General features: G+C 36.5%; 1 protein-coding gene across 1 annotated transcript in view; it reads right to left on the bottom strand.

Annotated features, from left to right (window-relative positions):
- The window catches only part of RB1 (RB transcriptional corepressor 1), a 154,311-nt gene that overhangs the window by 26,122 nt on the left and 106,006 nt on the right, over positions 1 to 22,183 (bottom strand). The gene's annotated exons all lie outside the window — the stretch shown is intronic.

The raw sequence follows: 22,183 nt of genomic DNA, 5'->3' as shown, positions 1-22,183 counted from the left end.
GTGGTGAGCACTACAGATTTAGTTACAATTGACAGCAGCAATTCAGAATCCAGATGAGATCCTTTTCTCCACCGTGAAAATACCAATCTCCCTACAAGAATATCAAGCATATCACGCACCTTTGGTTTTACCAGTGAAATCTACCAATCATTCAAAGAACAGATAATTCCACTTTTACTCAAATTCTTCGGAGAATGGAAAAAGTCGAAACATTCTTGATCTCATTTTATGGGGCTAGTACAACAGTGCTATGAAAACTTGTCAAGGACATCAAAAAGGAAATTATAGCCCATTCTCACTCATGAACAGAGATATAAAAATCCTAAACAAGAAATAATAGCAACCCAAATCAGCAGTGTCAAAAAGAGAATATATCATTACCAAAGTTGAGTATATCCATGTTGCAAAACTGGTTCAACATGAAAAAATCTATAATGCAATTCACCTCGCTAATAAGTAAGTCAAAGGTGAAAAATCTTATCAAAATCAATGAAGGAATAAGTTCTCATTTTAAAACCCATTTGTAATTGAAAGGAAAGGAAAGGAAAGGAAAGGAAAGGAAAGAAAGAAGGAAGGAAGGAAGGAAGGAAGGAAGGAAGGAAGGAAGGAAGAAAGAGCGAACTTAATTCAACCAGGAATGGCAAGGTACTTCCTAATTTGATAAATGGCATATACAAACATACCAAAACCCATAGCAAACAATGTAATGGTGAAACATTACAAGCATTGCCCTTAAAAAATCAGAGACAACAAAAGGATGCCTATTATCAATCTTTCTATTCAACACTGTACGTGAGGTTCCAGCTGGCTCAAAAAGGAAAAGAAATATAAGATTAAAGTATTAAATGAAAAAAATGACAATACCATTATTCACAATATGAAAAATAATTACACTTCTATATATCAAGCAAAAAGTTTGAAAGTATCTAATTTTTAAAATATCATTTACAAAAACATAAGACCAGCAGTAAAAGTCACTAAAATACTGATTCAAAATTTATAATTTTCTGGAGGCGACAGCTTACAAGTTCATAAAAAGGGGGCCCTTACACGTTTTACTTTTTTATTTTTTTATTTTTTTAAAGATGTTACTTATTTATTTGACAGAGAGAGACTCAGCGAGAGAGGGAACACAAGCAGGGGGAGTGGGAGAAGCAGGCTTCCTGCTGAGCAGGGAGCCCGATGCGGGGCTTGGTCCCAGGACCCTGGGATCATGACCTGAGCTGAAGGCAGATGCTTAACGACTGAGCCACCCAGGCGCCCCTGTTTTACTTTTTTAATCCATGAACTAAGAACAACAAGAAAACAGACAGATTGCCAAGATACTGGGTTTATATCAAAAGGGAAAGTGGCACAACAGTAAGTAAATATACAAAGCAATGTAGAAAATAAGTAGATTTTGTAAAAATATTAAGAATAGTCCATTCAATGAAGTGTTGAAAAACTTAGCAATCTGAAAGGAAGAGATCATTATACTTTCACAATATATAGAAAATGAATTACTTATATTAAAAAACAAAATTTAAAAATCATTAGAAATAAATACAGTATCTTTACAACTTCTTGATAAGGAAGGACTTTGTGGGTTTGATCAAAACCCAGAAATGATAAAGAGAAAAATTTCTGTTTGACTAAAACCACAATAAACTAAGTTAAGCTAAATCTTTAAAAAATAAACAGTATTGGAGTTTTTTCTATAACCCCCATGTTATTTTTTAAAAGATTTTTTATTTATTTTTGTGTGAGAGAGAGAGAGAGAGAGAATGAATGGGGGCGGGGGGCAGAGGCAGAAGCACACTCCCCACTGAACAGGGAGCCTGATGTGAGACTTGATCCCAGGACCCTGGGATCATGACCTGAGCAGAAGGCAGACGGTTAACTGACTGAGATGCCCAGGCGCCATATAATGTAATTTTTATTATCAAGTAATTCTTTCCTATTCTTTCCTTTCATTAAGGGCACTCTGAAGTGCAATCTAAGTAAGCGCTTTCATCGGAGTAAAGTAATGCTAACAACACCAGCTAATGCATGGATGTCATAGTCAGTGTTTTACATTTTCTAGGTACTGACAAATTATATACAAAATTATAGATGCTCTTCAACAGACGAATGAATAAAGAAGATGTGTTCCATATACAATGGAATAATACTCAGCCATCAGAAAGGATGAATACCCAACTTTTACATCAATGTGGATGGGACTGGAGGAGATTATGCTAAGTGAAATAAGTCAAGCAGAGAAAGTTAATTATCATATGGTTTCACTTATTTGTGGAACATAAGGAATAGCATGGAGGACATTAGGAGAAGGAAGGGAAAAATGAAGGGGAGGAAATTGGAGGGAGAGATGAACCATGAGAGACTATGGACTCCGAGACTCCAAACTGGGGGTTTTAGAGGGGATGGGGGTGGGGGGATGGGTTAGCCTGGTGATGGGTATTAAGGAGGGCACGTACTGCATGGAGCACTGGGTGTTATATGAAAACAATGATCATGGATCACTACATCAAAAACTAATGATGTATTGTATGGTGACTAACAACATAATAAAAAAATATTTAACTAAAATAGTGTGGATGTAAATCCACATATATTCAGCAGAAGTGGCCTATTTCCATTTTTCTCTCTATGACATTTTAAGAGACCCTAAGGCTCACAAAGAAGGAAAAAATGAAACAAGATGAAACCAGAGAGGGAGACAAGCCATAAGCGACTCTTAATCTCAGGAAACAAACTGAGGGTTGCTGGAGTGGAGGGGGTAGGAGGGATGGGGTGGCTGGGTGATGGACACTAGGGAGGGTATGTGTTGTGGGGAGTGCTGTGAATTGTGTAAGACTGATGAATCATAGACCTGTACCCCTGAAACAAATAATACATTATATGTTCATTAAAAAAATTAAAAAAAAAAAAGACAAAGAAATGCAAGTAAACCTGACCCTTTATAGGATTTAGGTATGCTACTAATCAGGCATTTTACTTCCTCTTCAGATTAGCCTCCTCCAAGGATTAAGGTAGCATTTTTTACCAATAGTCTTTATGTTTCACTCAAGTATCACTTTTATTACTTCATCTCCCCCAACCCAAGTAGTCACACAGATCTATAGATATAAGTTTATGATAATGAGTATGTCATGATAATGGGAGGAAGTATAGTGCCGTGGACAGGTGTGAGACTCTGGAGCCACATGACATGGGTTCACATCCTGGCCCTTACTGGTTGCATGACTTTGAACAAGTTGCTTAACTTCATTATGACCCTCTTTTCTCAACTGTAAAGTGTAGATACGAACGACAATACTTAAATCACAAAATTGTGAGAATTAAGTGAATTAATAAATGTGTTAAGCATTTACAACAGAGCCGGGCACAGAGTAAGTGTTATGTAAACATTTGAAATTATTGTAACATTTGAAATTATTATGGTTAAGTTCTTACTTAATACATCTAAATGAATGCCTTTATACAAAGGACAATGTATCTGTTCAAATGTATGAAGGTCCACCTCATATATTCATACATTCCATCCATCCACCCAATATTTGTTGTCTACTCTGTAAGACACTCTATGGTAGAAAGTAATAATTATAAACAATCCCCCGATTGCCAGATATCAATGGACTTGAAGAATCATTTCAGAGGCATCTGTCCTCTTCCACCTGTAACTCAACTTGTTCAATTGATGTCTATGTGTAAAATAAACTTTAACAATCCTCTACCACCAAAAAACTGCTGCTCTTTTCTAGTTTTTCCCATATCATTATCGTTCCTTATATACAGTTGTCCAAAGAAAAAAGGAGTCATCTTTACTCTTTCCCTTGAACTCCACTATCCAATCCTGGGAAGTCATGTTGCTCTAACTTCAAAATACATCCCAAGTCTAACTTCTCATCATCTCTAACATTACTATAGTCTAAGCCATTACTATCTCTTGTCTACACTACCACAAAGGCATCTTCCAACTGGTTCTCATACTTCCACTCTTGCTGCCTCTCAGTTCTTCCCAATAAAGCTGATAAACTACTCCCCACGCCCTCCCCACTACTCAAAACCCTCCAATGACTTCCCATCTACACTAGAATAAATCCAAACTCTTTATCCTGGCTTACTAAGCCAGGACCCCTTGAGATCTGGCCCCCTCTTAGGCCTACTTTCTACTACTTTCCTCCTTACTTACTCCTGCCATACTGGTAATCTTTCTGTTCCTTGAACACAGCATGATTCTCCCTGTCTCAGTTTCTGTATTTACTGTTTCCTCTGTTTGCAATGCTCTTTACCAGAGCTTCCCATGACTCAACCCACTCCATTATTCACGCTGTCTCCTCAAATAGCATCTCCTCGGCAAAGCCTTCTCTGAACATCCTGTCCAAGACAGTCATAATTCCCACTTTACTACTACTCCCAACTTTGCTCTATTTTCTTCACAGTACTGATCACTATCTGAAATCGTATTATGTATTCATTTGTTTACTTGTTTATTAACTGTCTCCTTCAGTTATCTTGTTCACAACAGTATCCCCAATGTCTACAACTGCCTACACACAGTAGGGACTCAATAAACATTTGTTGAATAAATGAAAAAAGTGAGTAGGCAAAAGTGTTCAAAGTCCTTTGAGGTTAATTCCACTTTAATATATACCCTAGATCCTTTAAAAATAAAATATTTACCTACTCCTTTCCCCCATCTTTTTCCTGTAAGCATTAGTCAAACACATATGTATGTGTACCTTAAACAAAGAAAATAAAAACATGAAAATTATTTCAGAATGCCTATTATTTACAAGACATTTTTTTCAAAGTGAAGTACAGTGGAGCACTTAGGCAACCTACAGCAAAACTAAAAATTAGTTTTGTCTGTAAAAACCATATCCACTAAACATCAAACATTTACTGAATACTTCCTATGTACCAGGAACAGATATGGCTCCTCCCCACATGGTGCTCAGAGTCCAACGGGAAGAGGCAGACAATAAACAAACAAGGAAATAAGTAGGTAATGACAGATTCAGAAAAATTCTATGAAACGACAGAATTTCTTATGAAGAATACAAATGGAGACCCTCAGGGGTGGTTCCAGGAAGATGTATGTGAGAAGGTAACATGGACGCTAAGACTTGAAGGAAGAAAAAGAGGCTGTGCTTTGAGAGGACCAAGAAGCAGAGTCTCCCAAAATGAAAGAAAATGTGCTGAGAAACTGGTGTTATTTTAGGAAATAAAAAGAGGCTACTAGTACTGAAGTGGTGGTGCAGTAATGGAGAGGCTGCTAGAGAAAAAGGACAATAGCTGCCTGATGATCCAAAATTATAAAGACCATGCTTAAAAGTTTGAATAATCTAAGAGAAATGGGACATCTATTACAATAGCAACTATATTTTAGGATAGAGATTTTTCTTGTTATAAATCACTAATATGGAAATAGCTAGTTCAACTGTGTCTTGCTTCCTATTATATACATTCCTAGCCTAGAATTGGGGTTTTACAAATATTTGCTGAATAACTAAATGATTTATTGTTTGCTTTCAGGAATGTATTCCAGGTGACAGAGGTCCACCATTACCCATACTGCCTTAGCCCTGTTTCAAGTGGCAGAATTTCCTATCGATTTCCAACCGCCTAGCTCCAACATGCATGAAGAATGTACCAGGCAGGTTTAGTACCAAGTCCAGTGAGAGCAAGTCATATGCATATAACTCAGGAATTAATGCAACTGACCTGAAATTTAAAACAGAAAAGCCTACTATTCACTAACTACCATTCATTAGCTTCACTGTAAGCAGAACTGAAAATATGAAATTACCAGTATACTCTGGGTTATTTTTATTTCAGCAGTAGCATGCTATCAACCAAAATGTCTTTCAGCCTATCTTCTCTCCAAGAGAAAAATGTGTATAAGCAGTATAAAACAGGGCCAGGATTAGAGTACAGCAAGAGAGGTGCCTTGGATGCAAAATTTAAGGAGACATTCACTTGTACTTGCATTGACCCTACTATGAAATTTGCCCTTTGGGGCACTGAACACTAAACTGATAATGAAAGTTAGTTAATTTAAGATACTTTTGGCAAAACGGAATGAGATATCACTTTTATGGTTTGCTTAGATGAGAATTAAAGCACTTTCAATTTACAAAGTTAATTCAAATGTATTATCTCATGTAATCCCCAAAATAAATCTGTGAATTAAGTGTTATCATTATTCATTTTATGGATCACAAAGCTTAACTATTTTAGTAAATTATGACTGCATACTATTTACTATGTTATGCACTAAAATTATTTGCAGAGTGTAGGATAGTAACATTGAGGTTTATAAATATAAAAACCAAAACTCTCTTAAGCTATTTTTTAAAAATAAAGAAGGAATAGAGCAGCTTCCTAGAACAAGTATTAGAGTATGACTTACAAAAAACATTTTATTAATTTAACTATTGTTTTCCATCTTTATCCAAAGAATATACTGAAAAAGAAATCTATACTAACATCTGTTATTAACAATAGCTATCGTTTAGTAAATGCTTACTGCATGTACACATTAATTTTCACAAAATCCTATGGGTATACTATCCCCACTTGAGAGAGAGAAAATGAGGCTAACAAAAGGATTTGAACTTAGGCAGCCAGCCTCCAGAGTCTGAGCTCTTATCCACTGACTATACTATAATTTTCATTAATTTCTTAGTATAAAAGACAGCGGCAATAAAACAAGTGCATGAATTAATTTTACCAAGGCTAATCCTGGTATTACACACTATTAAATAAAGTGAAATGTGCCCGATAATCATTCTTTTAGCAGAAAACAACACAAAGTCATACTTATTTAATCAGAGATGACTATCTACAACTTTCACAATATTTGCTTAACATAATTATATAATTTACCAAGCAGTGAGAGCTTATATAAAATATTAGTTTCCTTTCCAGGGTAACTGTTTGGTATAATAAATACCAAAACAATACAATGATGAACTATGAATCAAATTTTGACAAAGTTAGATAATTTATATTATAATCAGTTTGAGCAATGTTTAGTTAGAAGCACTGTTTTTGAAAAACATGCATGTTAAATATTAGAAATTATGCAAAAGAGGCCCAAAATTCTAACTAGATTTTCATTAAAAGTGATCATTTAGAGCAATTTTTTAAGTCTCTCAAAATAGCAATCCCTTTGTTAAATTATAGACTAAAAGCAGATATTTTTAAGAACTTGAAAACTTTAAGGTAGTAATATTATTACATCAATTATATACAACTTTACACACACAAATATTTCAAACAACTATGTACCCTAAAATGTATTTTTAAAAGTATTTTCTAAATTGATAGCTTCATCAACTTTTTCAAAAACAATGAAAAGTATATCAATTTGGGTAGATCCTCTTTTCTTTATTTCAAATTAAGTTATTTTGTGGTATTGGATATTATTTAAAGTCTTTTTTTAAATGTAATTCACAAAATATATTTTGCACTTGTATTAATTTTAAAATACTGTTTAAAAAAAGGAATTCCCAACTCAAAATTAGCCAAGAATTCTAAAACTGGGTTAGGGTTTACTTGAAGATGTTTGACATATTTGCTCTGGGTAGGCAGCTCCAAGGGCGATGGCAAAATTTATGCAATTCAACTAAGATAGTCATTTTTCTCAATGAAATACTACAGGAGTTAAAAGTCCACTCCCATCAGTACTAGCTTCAATAGCCACAGCAAGTATATCCAATGAGAGCGTCCTCTCTTCTAACAATCACAATACAATCGTGTTGCAGAGTCATTATTTGTATAATTTACCCTAAATGTTGTGGGAAAGTTACTGTTCCTAATCCAAAGAAGAGATCTTATTCTAACTGAAAGTATAAGAAAATCTATAATGAATATTTGCAAAATGAATAAAAATTCATACAGTAGGCAGAATTAATATTATAAAGGGAACCAATACAGTGTGAGAAATGGACATTAAAAGAGGAATAGGGTATGAAAGCTTATGAAAGGAAACTAGCATGTCTGAATATGATGAAAATATCAAGGATGTTTTGTCAAACTTGGAAGGAGCAGAGGGTTATGACTGAGCATAAAAGCACAAGACAGATGGATGAGAGTTCAAAGGTGAGGAATAAACACACTTGCTATGCTGAAGTGAGGAATCATCAATTATCTATTAATAATGCTGATGATAAAAATTTGTAAAAAAGTAAAAAGAACAAAAACACATACCCTATGATTAAATAATCATAAGAAAAGTCATTTTTCTCAAATAATTCCTGCCTTAACCAGGGCCTCTCTACCAGAGAATCAAAATCACCAGATTTTTACCTTTGGGAATCTAATTAGTACCCTTTACCTATTTACATTATTCCATGACAGCAAATATTGCAGCAGGTTTAACCTATTCATAGTGCCAAAGTTTTGTGTCAAAAATTATTTAATGACTAGACACTAAATTGCTTTCAAGAAAATAAAACAAACTTAGAAACTTAAGCCAACATTATTGAGGAATTTCACTGGTCTTGGGCTTTGCTGCTTCCACCTCTAGGTGGACATACTCTTGAGTTCTCAGAATTTCATAATCCTTAAAGTTTCCAATCTCAAACTGAACTAGATCTGAGTCAGTAGGAATAGGCCTATTGGCTTGGGTCTAGGCTCCTTGCAAGCGGTTTTTATTGATATGAACATTTACTATTTCTACACCTGCTCTGGCTTTGGAAATCCCTTGGCCATTCTTGTCCTGAAGCCTTAAAATAAGGGTTGGCCAAATATGGACACAACACTAGTGACAGGTAAAGTTAACGTAAGGTTCTAAGGGCACAGTTTAGTTTCAGCACATCAGTATAGCCATGCCACCTTAATTTTTGTACTTAATTTCAATGAAAAAAATCTACAAAGTAACTAGGAAATAGTAAAACTGATTGTTAAACTATTATACTAGAGGTGCCTGGGTGGCTCCCCAGTTGTTAAGCGTCTGCCTTCGGCTCAGGTCATGATCCTGGGGTCCTGGGATCAAGCCCCGCATTGGGCTCCCTGCTCTGCGGGAAGCCTGCTTCTCCCTCTCCCATTCCCCCTGCTTGTGTTCCCTCTCTCGCTGTGTCTCTCTCTGTCAAATAAATAAAATCTTAAAAAAAAAAAAAAAAAAGAATTTGAATCCCATTTAAAAAAAAAAAACTATTATACTAAAATCTGTACATTCAAACAAGCACTGTTAAATGGTGTGGTATGTCTTTAAGTGTAATAAGAGTTCAGAATCTCCACTCATTAATTTCAAGTCTAGACCATCAATGGCCTAGATTATCCCTAGAATGACTCAGTTATATTTTATAAGGTAAACTTTTACTTTCTGATACAGCTTCTAATTTAGCTGGAAGGCAGCATATGTCAGAGTCCCCATGGAAGCTTTATTTAACACACAGGTTAGATTTCTCCTCAACCCCTAAAATGCTGATAATGCCAGGAAGGGGTAATATCTACATTTTAAAAAAAGCTCCTCAGCAGATCTTAATGCAATCCCGCCATTCTAGCTCCCTCCCACCTGATCCCTGCCATGTCTCCTTATATTTATCTCTCCCTGCCACCTCTTTAAGAACTAACTTTAGTTTTCTAATTCTGACAAAAATTTCTAAAAACTGACTCACTCTTTCTTAAATAGCAATACTATTTTAACAACTCCATTTCTTGCCTTCTTGGGTTTCAAAAGGCATCCTTTCAACCAGTCCCTAAATTCTATTTTCTAGAATACTAATGACCCAGGTAAATTTGAGATCAGTCAGATATAAAAGTGTAGTCTCTGTGGTGAAACTCAGAAATTCCCTAAATCATAACATAGTCAGTCACTGACAGAAGATATTTGGTTCTCATTTTCCCAACATTTGGGCTAAAGTGATGATAAGGTAAGAAGACAGAATATTAGAAACATTTACATTAACTTTGTGAGAACTAATTTTTTTTTTAAAAGATTTTATTTATTTATTTGACAGAGAGAGATATAGCGAGAGCAGGAACACAAGCAGGGGGAGTGGAAGAGGGAGAAGCAGGCTTCCTGCAGAGAAGGGAGCCCGATGTGGGACTCGATCCCAGGACCCTGGGATCATGACCTGAGCCGAAGGCAGACGCTTAACGACTGAGCCACCCAGGCGCCCCAGAACTAATTTTTTTTTTAATATTTTATTTATTTGACAGAGAGAGAGCACAAGCAGGGGGAGCAGGCAGAGGGAGAGGGAGAAGCAGGCTTCCCGCTGAGCAAGGAGCCCGATGTGGGGCACGAGCAGGGGAAGCAGCAAGCAGAGGGAGAGGGAGCTCCATCCCAGGACCCCAGGATCCTGACCTGAGCCGAAGGCAGACGCCCAACTGACTGAGCCACCCAGGCGCCCCTTTAAGAACTAATTTTTAATGCCAGACCCACAGCAAAAATTTGGTATTGTCTAGTGAGGGTACCACACTGTAAAGTAGAATAAGAACTGTGATCTTTCTTCCATTGTGTCTTATCTTGATAACTATAATTAATGATTCAAAGTCATTACCACATACTTCATAATAATATTTTACTTCCTTCACTACCAAAATAATGTCTTCTTGATCCTCTCAATTCAAAAATACTTACTGAGCATCTACCGTATGCCAAGTTCTATGCAAAATATTTTATAAACATTATCTCATGTAATCCTCATAGTAAATCTATAAAATGCATCCTATTATTATCCCCATTTTATAGATAAAGAACCTGAAACATGGAAGTTAAGAAATCTGCCCCATGTCTTATGGCTAATGAATGGTAGAGCAGGGATTTAAACCAAAGTCTGTTTCAAGAGCATGTGCTGTTGGCTCCTACACTACACTGTAAACCAGGTTCATTTGCTCATTTTCTCTTCATTCTTTGTGCCTACTGTCATGCTTTTAGCTGTGTTTCCATGGCGTTGTCTCCCCCTACAATTAGCTCTACTCCCCACAATTCCATCTACAATTCATTCATTCATTCCACAAATACTCACATTCTATGACAGGCACTATAGCCACTGAGAAGAATATAACATTAATGATAGTACCTACCACATGGGGTTGTTGTGAGAATTAAATAAACTACACAAAGGGTTTGATACAGTACATGGCACATAATAAGCATTCCCTAATTCTGCCCTCGAAGAGTTTATAAATTTACCAAATGCCAGGCTAGCACCAAGGACTTTATTTATATTATTTCATTCCCACAACAAACTCTAGGAGGAAGGTACTATTTTTTATGTCATTTTACAACTGAAGAAAGGTACGCTAAGATTAAGTTGCCCAAAGGCACAGTTAGTAAGTGGTGGATCCAGGATTTGGCCACAAGTTTTTTCACTCCAGTGCCCAGGTTTTTGATCCTTATGCTACAGTCTCTAGTCTAATGAAGGAAAACAGGTAAGTAAATAAAAAACAGCAATCCAGAGCAGTAAGTTCCATAATCAAAGGATACACAGGGTATATATACTGGAAATCAAGAGAAGGACATCGAATCCAGATTAGGTACATTAGGGGAAAACTTCCTAGAAGAAGGTTAAGCCTGATTTGAGTCCTACAGATAGAAGTCATTTCAAGTGGAAAGCAGAACAGACAGCTCAGAAACAAGAGAAAATATGGCCCTAGAGAAACTTCACGTAGCTCCCATAAAATAAGGAAAATAATACTCCCTCATAGGGCTGGTTGTTATAACAATTAGATGATAAGTATATAAAGTACTCAGAATGGCACCAGGGGGGTAAGTCCTCAAGACTGAGATGATTCGTTCCATAAAGCTAAAACATAGATTTTATAACAAGGAAACAGCAGGGAATTAAACTAATTAAAGGATTTTAAGCAGGTGACTAGCAGGGTCCAGATGGGACTTATAGATAGCTCTAAAATAAAATCCCAGTTCCTAGCCTAGCACATAATGGATACTCAAATATTTCTAGAATGTTATACAACATAGCCATATCAAGCGTTAAATTAAAATACAGCAAAGCACCAAGAAGTGATATGATTTGCTTTCTAATTGACATTAAATATTACCTGTGGCAGCCAGCCTCCAAGATCACCCCAATAATCCCTACCACTGGGTTATTTATATCCTTGTGAAGACCCCTCCTATGTTGTTAGACTGTCTGGTCAATGGCATATGGCAGAAGTGACAGCATGTCACTTCTGACTTAGCTTATAAAAAACCTGCAGTTTTAGGCTCCCGGAAGTCCCATGGAGAGAGGTCCACATGGCAAACAAAGGAAGCCTCTGGCTAACAACCAGTGAGTGAACTGGGAAGTAGATTCTCCAACTCCAGCAAAGCCTTCAGCTGACTGCATCTTTAGTTGACAACTTCAGGGTCTCTCCTGAGTGAACACGAACCAAAACCACACACAGTTAAGCCACTCCCAGATTTCTGACCTTCAGAAACTGGGTGATATAACAAACTTTAATTATTTTTTTATTAAATATTTTATTTATTTATTTGTCAGAGAAAGCACGCACACAAGCAGGGGGAGCAGCAGGCGAAGGCAGAGGGAGAAGCAGGCTCCCCACTGAGTCCCAATGTGGGGCTCCATCCCAGGACCCTGGGATCATGACCCGAGCCAAAGGCAGATGCTTAACTGACTGAGCCACAGGCCCCCCCAAATTTTAGTTATTTTAAGTTGCCACATCTTGGGGTAATTTCTTACACAGCAAATAGATAATTAATATAGCAACTGATTTTTTTAGAAGACTATAAAGAAAATATTTAGTGGAGGGGCGCCTGGGTGGCTCAGATGGTTAAGCGTCTGCCTTTGGCTCAGGTCATGATCCCAGGGTCCTGGGATCGAGTCCCGGGTCAAGCTCCCTGCTCAGCGGGGAGCCTGCTTCTCCCTCTGCCTCTGCCTCTCTCTCTGTCTCTCATGAATAAATAAAATCTTAAAAAAAAAGAAAATATTTAGTGGAATACTGAACTTTTGAAAATTATGTATTTATATCTGTAGCACTATGTCCAGGACTGTGAGACCAGTTTTTCTCTTGGACTCAGGCAAGCTGTCTCATGTCATTACTTATCTACTTAAATTAACTGTCAGCATGATCACTCTCTGGACAACACTTCACTATGCTTTGCCACTTAATCTTGTGAAGGAAACCAGACTCAACCAGAAAGATTAGTACAGATCCCACTGAATAAATAATATGCATAGAAAAAGTAGAAGCTCTAAGTCTATTCTATATGATATTTCATAATTAACATACATTTCTAGAGCAAGTATGAACTTTTCCAGAGAGTCAAGGACTTAAATAAAGGCTATCAAGTCAAGGTGTTCCTAAAAGAGATTCTGATTATCCGAGTAAGCACAAGGTCTCTAGTGCTAGTAGAAAGAAAAATAATTGCTATTGTTTTCTGGGTATTTTAAGGAATATTACTGGACCTATGTTACAGGAAATGTTTTTGTACTATCCTAAGCCAAATCACTGTAAGATCATTTTACCCTGCAAAAGGAAACTCGAATATAAAATAGATAATCTAGGGCAGGCCTTGACCTTTCTGACAGTTCTCATTTTACTTTACTACTTTTTTAATACTGATATTCCTCAGGATCTTCTTGTCAATATATATATGCTGGTTGAGCCACTATCACAGCTTTAATTATAGCTATATTTCTCCTAAATCTACATTTCTGACTAAAGATACTTACTCAAGTTCCAGATCCATTATTTCCAGCTAGATATCTCAGACCTCCACATTGATAAGGCAAACATTTTGTGGCAAACATGTCAAAGATTCACATCTTCAAGCATTAACATGAACTCATTACCTTCATCACCAATCAGCTATGACTCCTTCAATATCTTCTTTGGTTAACTGTGTTATCAACCACCTAACCACCGGCAGTACAAATCTTGGAATTATCCTCAGTTCTATCCAGCCTCCTAAGTTTTGGAGATTTATCCTTTTCACTTTTAACATATATATATCTTTATACTTAAAACTGGTGTCTTGTAAATAGCACAGAGTTGGGTCTTTCTTTCTTTCTTTTTTTTTTTAAAGATTTTATTTATTTGAGATAGAGAGAATGAGAGAGAGAGAGCACATGAGAGGGGGGAGGGTCAGAGGCAGAAGCAGGCTCCCCGCCGAGCAGGGAGCCCGATGCGGGACTCGATCCTGGGACTCCAGGATCATGACCTGAGCCAAAGGCAGTCGCTTAACCAACTGAGCCACCCAGGCGCCCGGGTCTTTCTTTTTTAACCACTTTGACAATCTTTGCCTTTTTATTGGGGTGTTAAGACCATTTATATTTAGTGCAGTTACTGATAATGGGTTAGTTTAAATACTACATCTATTTGTTCCATCATCTTCTTTATTCCCTTCTTGACAAAGCTGCAAAAGCAAATCAATGGAAAAAGGATAGGCTTTACAACAAATAATGCTTGAAAATATCTATAAGCCCAAATAAAAGAACCCTGACCTAAATCTCAAAACTTGTACAAAACTAAACTAAAAATTGGGTGCCTGGGAGGCTCAGTTGGTGAAGCATGGGACTCTTGACTCTCAGGGTTGTGAGTTCAAGCCCCATGTTGGCTGTAGAGATTACTTAAAAAATAAAATCTTTACAAAAGTTTTAAAAAAATTAAAAATGGATCATGTATTTAAATATAAAATGTGAAGCTGTAAAACTTAAAAAAAAAAAAAAAAGCATGGGGAAAATCTTTGGGATCTTAAACTTGACACCACAGGCAGGATCCATAAAAGAAAAATTGATAAATTAGGCTTCATCAAAATTTAAAGCTTTGGCTATGAGAAAGACCGTAGAAGAGGATAAAAAAAGAAGCTATAGACTAGAAGAAATTATTTGTAAGCCACATTTCCAATAATAGACTAGTGCCAAATATATAAAGAACTTGCGAAACTCAATGGTAATAAAATGAACAATCCAATTAGAAAATGAGCAAAGATATTAGAAGACATTTCACCAAAAGGAAATACAGATCACAAATAAACACAGAAAAAGATATTCAATATCATTAGCCATCATCCTAATGGGAAATGTAAAGTATAAACTCCATAAGCTATCCCTACACTGTCAGAATGGCTAAAATAAAAAAAAAGTGACAATATCAAATGATGGCAAGGATATAGAGAAACTGGAGCCCTCATATATTGCTGGTGGGAATTTAAAATGGTACAACCACTCTAGAATATACTCTGGCAGTCTGATTAAATAAATCACACAATAACCATACAATTCTGCAATTGTACTCTTTGGATATTTATCCCAAAGAAATGAAAACTCAAGTTCATATAAAACCTGTGCACAAAGTTCACAGCAGCTTTACTTGTGATACTTAGAAACTGGAATCAGCCCAGATATTCTTCAATACAAGCATGGTTAAAGAAACTGTAGTACATTCACACTATGAAATATTATTTATTTTTTTTTAAAGATTTATTTATTTATTTGAGAGAGCGAGAATGAGAGAGAGAGAGAGTACATGAGAGGGGGGAGGGTCAGAGGGAGAAGCAGACTCCCTGCCGAGCAGGGAGCCCGATGCGGGACTCGATCCCGGGACTCCAGGATCATGACCTGAGCCGAAGGCAGTCGCTTAACCAACTGAGCCACCGCGCCCCACACTATGAAGTATTAATCAGCAATAAAAAAGTACAAAATATTGATACATGTAATATCTTAAATGTATCTCTAGAAAATTTGGCTGAGTGAAAAAAAAAAAAAGATAACCCTAAAAAGATAATAGTATTTGATTCCATTTCTGTTACATTTTGAAATAACAAAATCTTAGAAATAGAAGGCAGATTAATAGTGACCAGGTGTTAAGGACAGGCATGAGAGGCTGGAAGGATGTGGGTTTAGTGCTTTGTATGATGGGTGCAGTTCCTTATATGATACAACTGTTCAATTTCTTAACTGTAGTGGTAGATATATGAACCTATGCACATTGTCCCCAGGTCAGGCTGTCAGGTGTCTCTTAGTTGGGGGTGGGGGGTGGGGAGGTGGAGGGTGGAATCTCTTAACTGGTGTCCCTCTACAGCCCTGCTGTCTCTAAGGCAAGGAAGGGAAGTCTTGGGACAGGCTGTGTCCCTTCTGCTGATTCCATTTGCTGCTCCAAGCCTCCTGGTGAGGAAAGGGAATCTTAGGAGTCTTGGGCTTGTGGTAATAGCACTTGAAGCAAAATGGTTAATGCTATTTCCAGACATTGCTAACAGAGCAATGGTGTAATAACCTATCTAAAAAATCCACTTTTTCATTATTAAGACTGAATCGCAAAACAGATTCACTGAAGTAGAGAACTGAATCTTAAGATTTCAATTTATAGTATGGCCAAATGCAAAGTATTTTTATTAAAAAGATTATTTCTTCTAATTATCACTATTTTAAGAACATATTTTCAAGTAACCTTTAAATAAATATGGAGGTAACAGATAAAAGTTTTAAGACATGCTCCTTCTCAAGAAGAAACTAATTCAAAGGTGATGAATAAAACAAATCTTAATAAACCAAACTATCCACTTCTCTAGGTCAGCTGAAAATTTTCTCAAAGATATCAGTGTTTTGTAATGCACAGTATAGCTACTAAAAAGAAAAAGATACATTTTCATTAACAGCAAAACAGTTTTATCAAATAAGAATTAAGCTTTGATAGTGTTTCTGACTAGTAATTTTAAATGGTTTACATAAAGTCTGTCTTCTGTAGCATACTTATTTAAGGCTCATTTGGTGGCAGAAATTCTTGGACCAAAAATTTTTGCTAGATTCATCCCAGCAGGTATACTACTTTGAGGCAGTCCCTGAAAAAGCCTTCTCTATATTAGAAAGCAAGACAGCAGAATCTCAACTCTTTCCTTCAGATTGTATATATCTTAGATAAGAATTTTATTGCTTCTGACCAACAATTGTTTTTAAATTTACAAAGTAGTAAATATAACATGACTTTCAGTGTTTTAAAACCTCAAAGTACATTCTCCTATTTTCTCATTAACCCACATATACTTATATAAACAGAAAAACACATATGCAGGGGCGCCTGGGTGGCTCAGTCGTTAAGCATCTGCCTTCGGCTCAGGTCATGATCCCAGGGTCCTGGGATCGAGCCCCACATCGGGCTCCCTGCTCAGTGGGAAGCCTGCTTCTCCCTCTCCCACTCCCCCTGCTTATGTTCCCTCTCGCTGTGTCTCTCTCTGTCAAATAAATAAAATCTTTAAAAAAAAAAAAAGAAAAGCACATATGCATTTTTTAAAAAAGCTTAAAATCTAAAAAGTTAATCTATTCCTAAAAGGTTCCATTTCTGATATGTCATAATGGAAGGTACCAAGGCTTTAGTAGTTTATATGTATGTTCGTGTCACAAATTAGCTTATTTTTCATATTGTTTAAAATGGATGGTGGCTAAAATCATTTTGAAAAATTATGGTAAGATAGTTTAAAAGATACAGTAGAAAATGTTCTTATCTAGTAGAAAATGTTTTTATCTAATAGGACATATGAAGAAAAAGCAGTGTTCCCTTCTAAACCTTAAAGATACTATTCTCTGATTTCAGCTATGTAAGTATAATAGCAAAGACTTAAATTAAACCTCGATCTTAGGGCACCTGCCTGGCTCAGTTGGTGGATCATGCGACTCTTGATCTCAGGGTTGTGAGTTCAAGGCCAACCTTGCATGTAGAGATTACTTAAAAATAAAATCTTAAAAAAAAAAACCAAACCAAAAACCTAGAACCTAAGTATTCATTGACGGAATGGATGAAGGAAATGTGCTGTATATAGAATATTATTCAGTCATAAAAGAGAAGAAAATCTTGCCATTTGCAACAGTATGGATAGACCTTAAGGGCATTATGCCAAGTGAAGTAAGAGCAAAACAAATACAGTATGCTCTCACTTATATGTGGAATTAAAAACAAAACAAAACAAAACACTGAGCTCATAGATACAGAGAACAGACATGAATCCCAGAGGGGTGGAGGGTAGGGCAAAATGGATAAAGAGATCAAAAGGTACAAAATTCCAGTTTATTTTAAAATAAATAAGTCATGGGGAGGTAATGTACAGCATGGTGACTACAGTTAATAATATTGCATATTTGAAAGTTGCTAAGATAGCAAATCTTAAAAGTTCTCATCACAAGAAAAGTTTTGTAATTATGTATGTTGATGAACGTTAATTATACTTCTTGTGGTAATCATTTTACAATATATACAAATATTGAATCATTACATTGTACAACTAAAACTAATATAATGTTATATGTCAATTATATCTCAATAAAAAGCTTCTGTACAGCAAAGGAAACAATCAACAAAACTAAGGCAACCTACAGAATGGGAGAAGATATTTGCAAACAACATATCTGATAAAGGGTTAGTATCCAAAATCCATGAAGAACTTATAAAACTCAACACACAGCACATGAATAATCCAATTTAAAAACGGGCAGAAGACATGAATAGACATTTTTCCAAGGACATCATACAGATGGCTAATAGACATATGAAAAGATGCTCAACATCACTCATCATCAGGGAAATGCAAATCAAAACTGCACTGAGATATCACCTCACACCTGTCAGAATGGCTAAAAACAACACCACCAGAAACAACAGGTGACGGCGAGGATGTGGAGAAAGGGGAAATTTCCTGCACTGTGTGGCAGGAATGCAAACTGGTGCAGCCATTCTGGAAAACAGCATGGAGGTTCCTCAGAAAGTTAAAAACAGAACTACCCTACGATTAAGCAATTGCATTACTAGGTATTTACCCAAAGGACACAAAAATACTGAATTAAAGGGGCACATGCACCCCGATGTTTATAGCAGCATTATCATTAATAGCCAAATTATGGAAACAGCCCAAGTGTCCATGGACTGATGAATGGGTAAAGAAGAGGTGGTATATACATACAATAGAATATTATTCAGTCATAAAAAAGAACGAAATCTTGCCATTTGCAATGATATCGATGGAGCTAGAAAGTCTTATACCAAGCGAAAGAAGTCAGTCAGAGAAAGACAAATACCATATGATTTCACTCATGTGTGGAATTTAAGAAACAACACAAATGAGCAAAGGGGAGAAAGAGAGCTACAAACCAAGAAACATACTCTTAACTATAGAGAACAAACTATGGTTACCAGAGGGGAGGTGGGTGGGGAAATGAGTTAAATAGGTGATGGGGATTAAGGAGTGCACTTGTTATGATGAGCACTGAGCAATGTATGGAAGTGTTGAATCACTATATTGTACACCTAAAACTAATATGACACTATATGTTAACTAACTGGAATTTAAATAAAACTTTAATATGTACATACATATATTTTTAGGGGCGCCTGGATGGCTCAGATAGTTAAGCATCTGCCTTCAGCTCAGGTCATGATCCCAGGGTCCTGGGATCGAGTCCCACATCAGGCTCCTGGCTCAGCGGGGAGCCTGCTTCTCCCTCTCCCTCTGCCTCTCCCCCTGCTCATGTTCTCTATCTCTCTGTCTCAAATGAATAAATAAAATCTAAAAAATCTAAAAAAATAAAATCTAAAAAGGTATACATATATGTATTTTTTTAAAAAACTAGAAAATGACAGCTGATTTATTACAGCAGGAGAATTGTTACCTTTTCTCCTTCTAATTTTTTTCTATTACTCTTTAAGAATCTTAATATCTTTCCTACATTATAAACAATAAATTTATTCTTAGGAAAAATTATTGAAAAACCAGCCTCATGGAATGATGTCATATGTGCCTAAAAACTGATTGAGTTGTGTCAAAGAAAAGTGAAGTCACGGTTCCAAAAATGAGCAGGGCTAGGTAACAAGTTGTGTCAGAACACAAGAGTAAGGAAAAGAGTTGGCTCCTTGAAGGACTGACACAGAATCTAAAGGTGGATCCAAAATAGGATACCATGTTATGATGGGGAAAAGATAACTGTAATATATAAGTACTTTTAAGATCCCAGATGCTCATTCAGGCATATGTAGGACAGATAATTAACAGAAGTCAAGGAAGTCAATTGATAATAATCTGTCAGATGTCACTGCTATCAGGGAAACTGAACCCAGGAGAAAATTCAGTCCTGAGGTAATAGGGTGCTAGCCAAAGCATCAAAGAGTAAAAGATGAACCTGATAACTGCACCGGGAGGCAGAAGTCAGGGTGGGGTCTGACTTGAAATGAAATTATTGGCCTGGGGCTCCTTTTAATGAAAGACAGGTACTCTCCTAGAAGTATTTAGTTTCAAGAATGCTGTCAAGTAGCCAAAACCAAACCAAACCAAGTTTATAAGGTGTCATGCAAAGCAAAAATTACAAGTAGACCTGTGGAATTTTATCAAGCTGAAATGCTGTTTGGAAATTTCCAATTGCCATGAAAATTATGGGTACAAGAACCTGGTGAGTGAAGTTACGGAAGATGAGGCTGGAAATACAAACTGGGGAGAGTGTTTTTAAAGACTGTTTATCAGTTAAGGGTTAGTCCCTGAGACATCCACATGATTCATTCCTTCACTTCTGTTCAAATGTCCCCTTATCAGCAAGCCTGTCCTAGAACACTTCCCTTTTCCTCCTAAATGTATTTTTCGTCAGAGATCTTACCACCATATGACCAATTATGTAATCACTTATTGATTGCACGCCTCCCCCAAATAAAATATAAGTAAGTTCAAGAATTTTTTTTTTTCCCCTGCTGTATTCCCAGCAACTGGAAGAGCCCCTGGCACACAGTTGCCGCTCAGTAAATATTTGCTATTGAATAAACAAATAAATATCAGTAGATCCAAGATTAAAGATAACATAAGAAGGAAAAAAATTCAAATGTGCCTATCTTATTTCCCTATCTATATAACCAGGACAACAATCCAGCAACTGTTCTTTGGTCTGGCTGAAGCAGTCCACTTTTAACTAAAAACAACAACAAAAAGCTGGGCTTTAAAAGGGGCCCTTTTGTAGAGTCAGTCCTTCCGGTCTTTTGTTTCTAAACTTTCTGTGAGGCAGTACTGGTGACATCTGGTATTGATAGGAAACACTCAAGTTTTCCAAGAATGTGAAGTCAGTTGATTAAAATAATCACACCAGCAAACCAATAAAAGAAGCGATCATGGAAATTTCGCTTTTAGAATCTTACTGATTAATTCTTCCATATACCTTGAGTATCAGTGTCTGTTAAAAGAGCCTGTCTCTTTAAATTCTAGTTAAGAGCAAAACATCTGCCTAAGTGCAGATTAATTTAAATGTATTTGAAATAATGTTCATAGAACTAGATCTTAAAAATCTGCCATTTGTAAGGAAGAAAAAGAAAACAAGGAATCTAAATTATGTATACTCATTTTTATTTTGAAGGCCAAAGCTTTAAAAAATAAAAATATTAATCTGGGTATCAAAAACTGCAAGTCACTTTTAAGTTAAGAGAAAAAATTATATTCTTGTTCAGATCTTTTTCCCTTTTTTTTTAATGGATTGTTAATTTTCATTAGCTTTATTCTTTTTTTTTTTATTAAGTAAACTCTATGCCCAACATGAAGTGTGAACTCACAACCCCAAGAATCCCATACTCTCCTGAATGATCCAGGTGCCCACCATTATTTTATTATTATATGAAGTGCAATATGATAAACTGACATTTTCTTCCTACTCTACGTATTCCAGCAACAAAACTGTTTAGTCAAATGTATCTTTTCCTTTAAAACTGAAGACTTCATATAATACTTAGAAAGTCTCTACTATACTGTTATTTTTAAGTACACTCAGTTTTTTCCCAGAAGTTTATGGAGTCTTTTTTTTTTTTAAGAGTCTTTTTTTACGTTTAAATACTTGATCTAGTTGGTATTTATTTTGGTATAAAAAGTTAAAGTCCATGGGCGCCTGGGTGGCTCAGATGGTTAAGCGTCTGCCTTTGGCTCAGGTCATGATCCCAGGATCCTGGGATTGAGTCCCACATCGGGCTCCCTGCTCAGCGGGCAGCCTGCTTCTTCCCCTCCCTCTGCTTCTCCCCCTGCTCATGCTCTCTCTCTCTCTGTATCTCTGTGTCTCGAATGAATTAAAAAAAAAAAAAATCTTAAAAAAAAAAAGTTAAAGTCCAGGGGAGCCTGGATGGCTCAGTCAGTTAAGCATCTGACTTCGGCTCAGGTCAGGATCTCACGGTCCTGGGATAGAGTCCCAGGTCATCATGCTCCCTGCTGAGTGGGGAGTCCACTTGCCCCACTCCCCCTGACTCTTCCCCCTCTCCTGCTCTCTCTCAAATAAAATCT

Source organism: Mirounga leonina, unplaced genomic scaffold, assembly GCF_011800145.1.
Source record: "Mirounga leonina isolate KUSES-001 unplaced genomic scaffold, KU_Mleo_1.0 Mir_127, whole genome shotgun sequence".
Taxonomy (NCBI): Eukaryota; Metazoa; Chordata; class Mammalia; order Carnivora; family Phocidae; genus Mirounga; species Mirounga leonina.
This window is presented reverse-complemented; position numbering and strand designations above follow the sequence as displayed.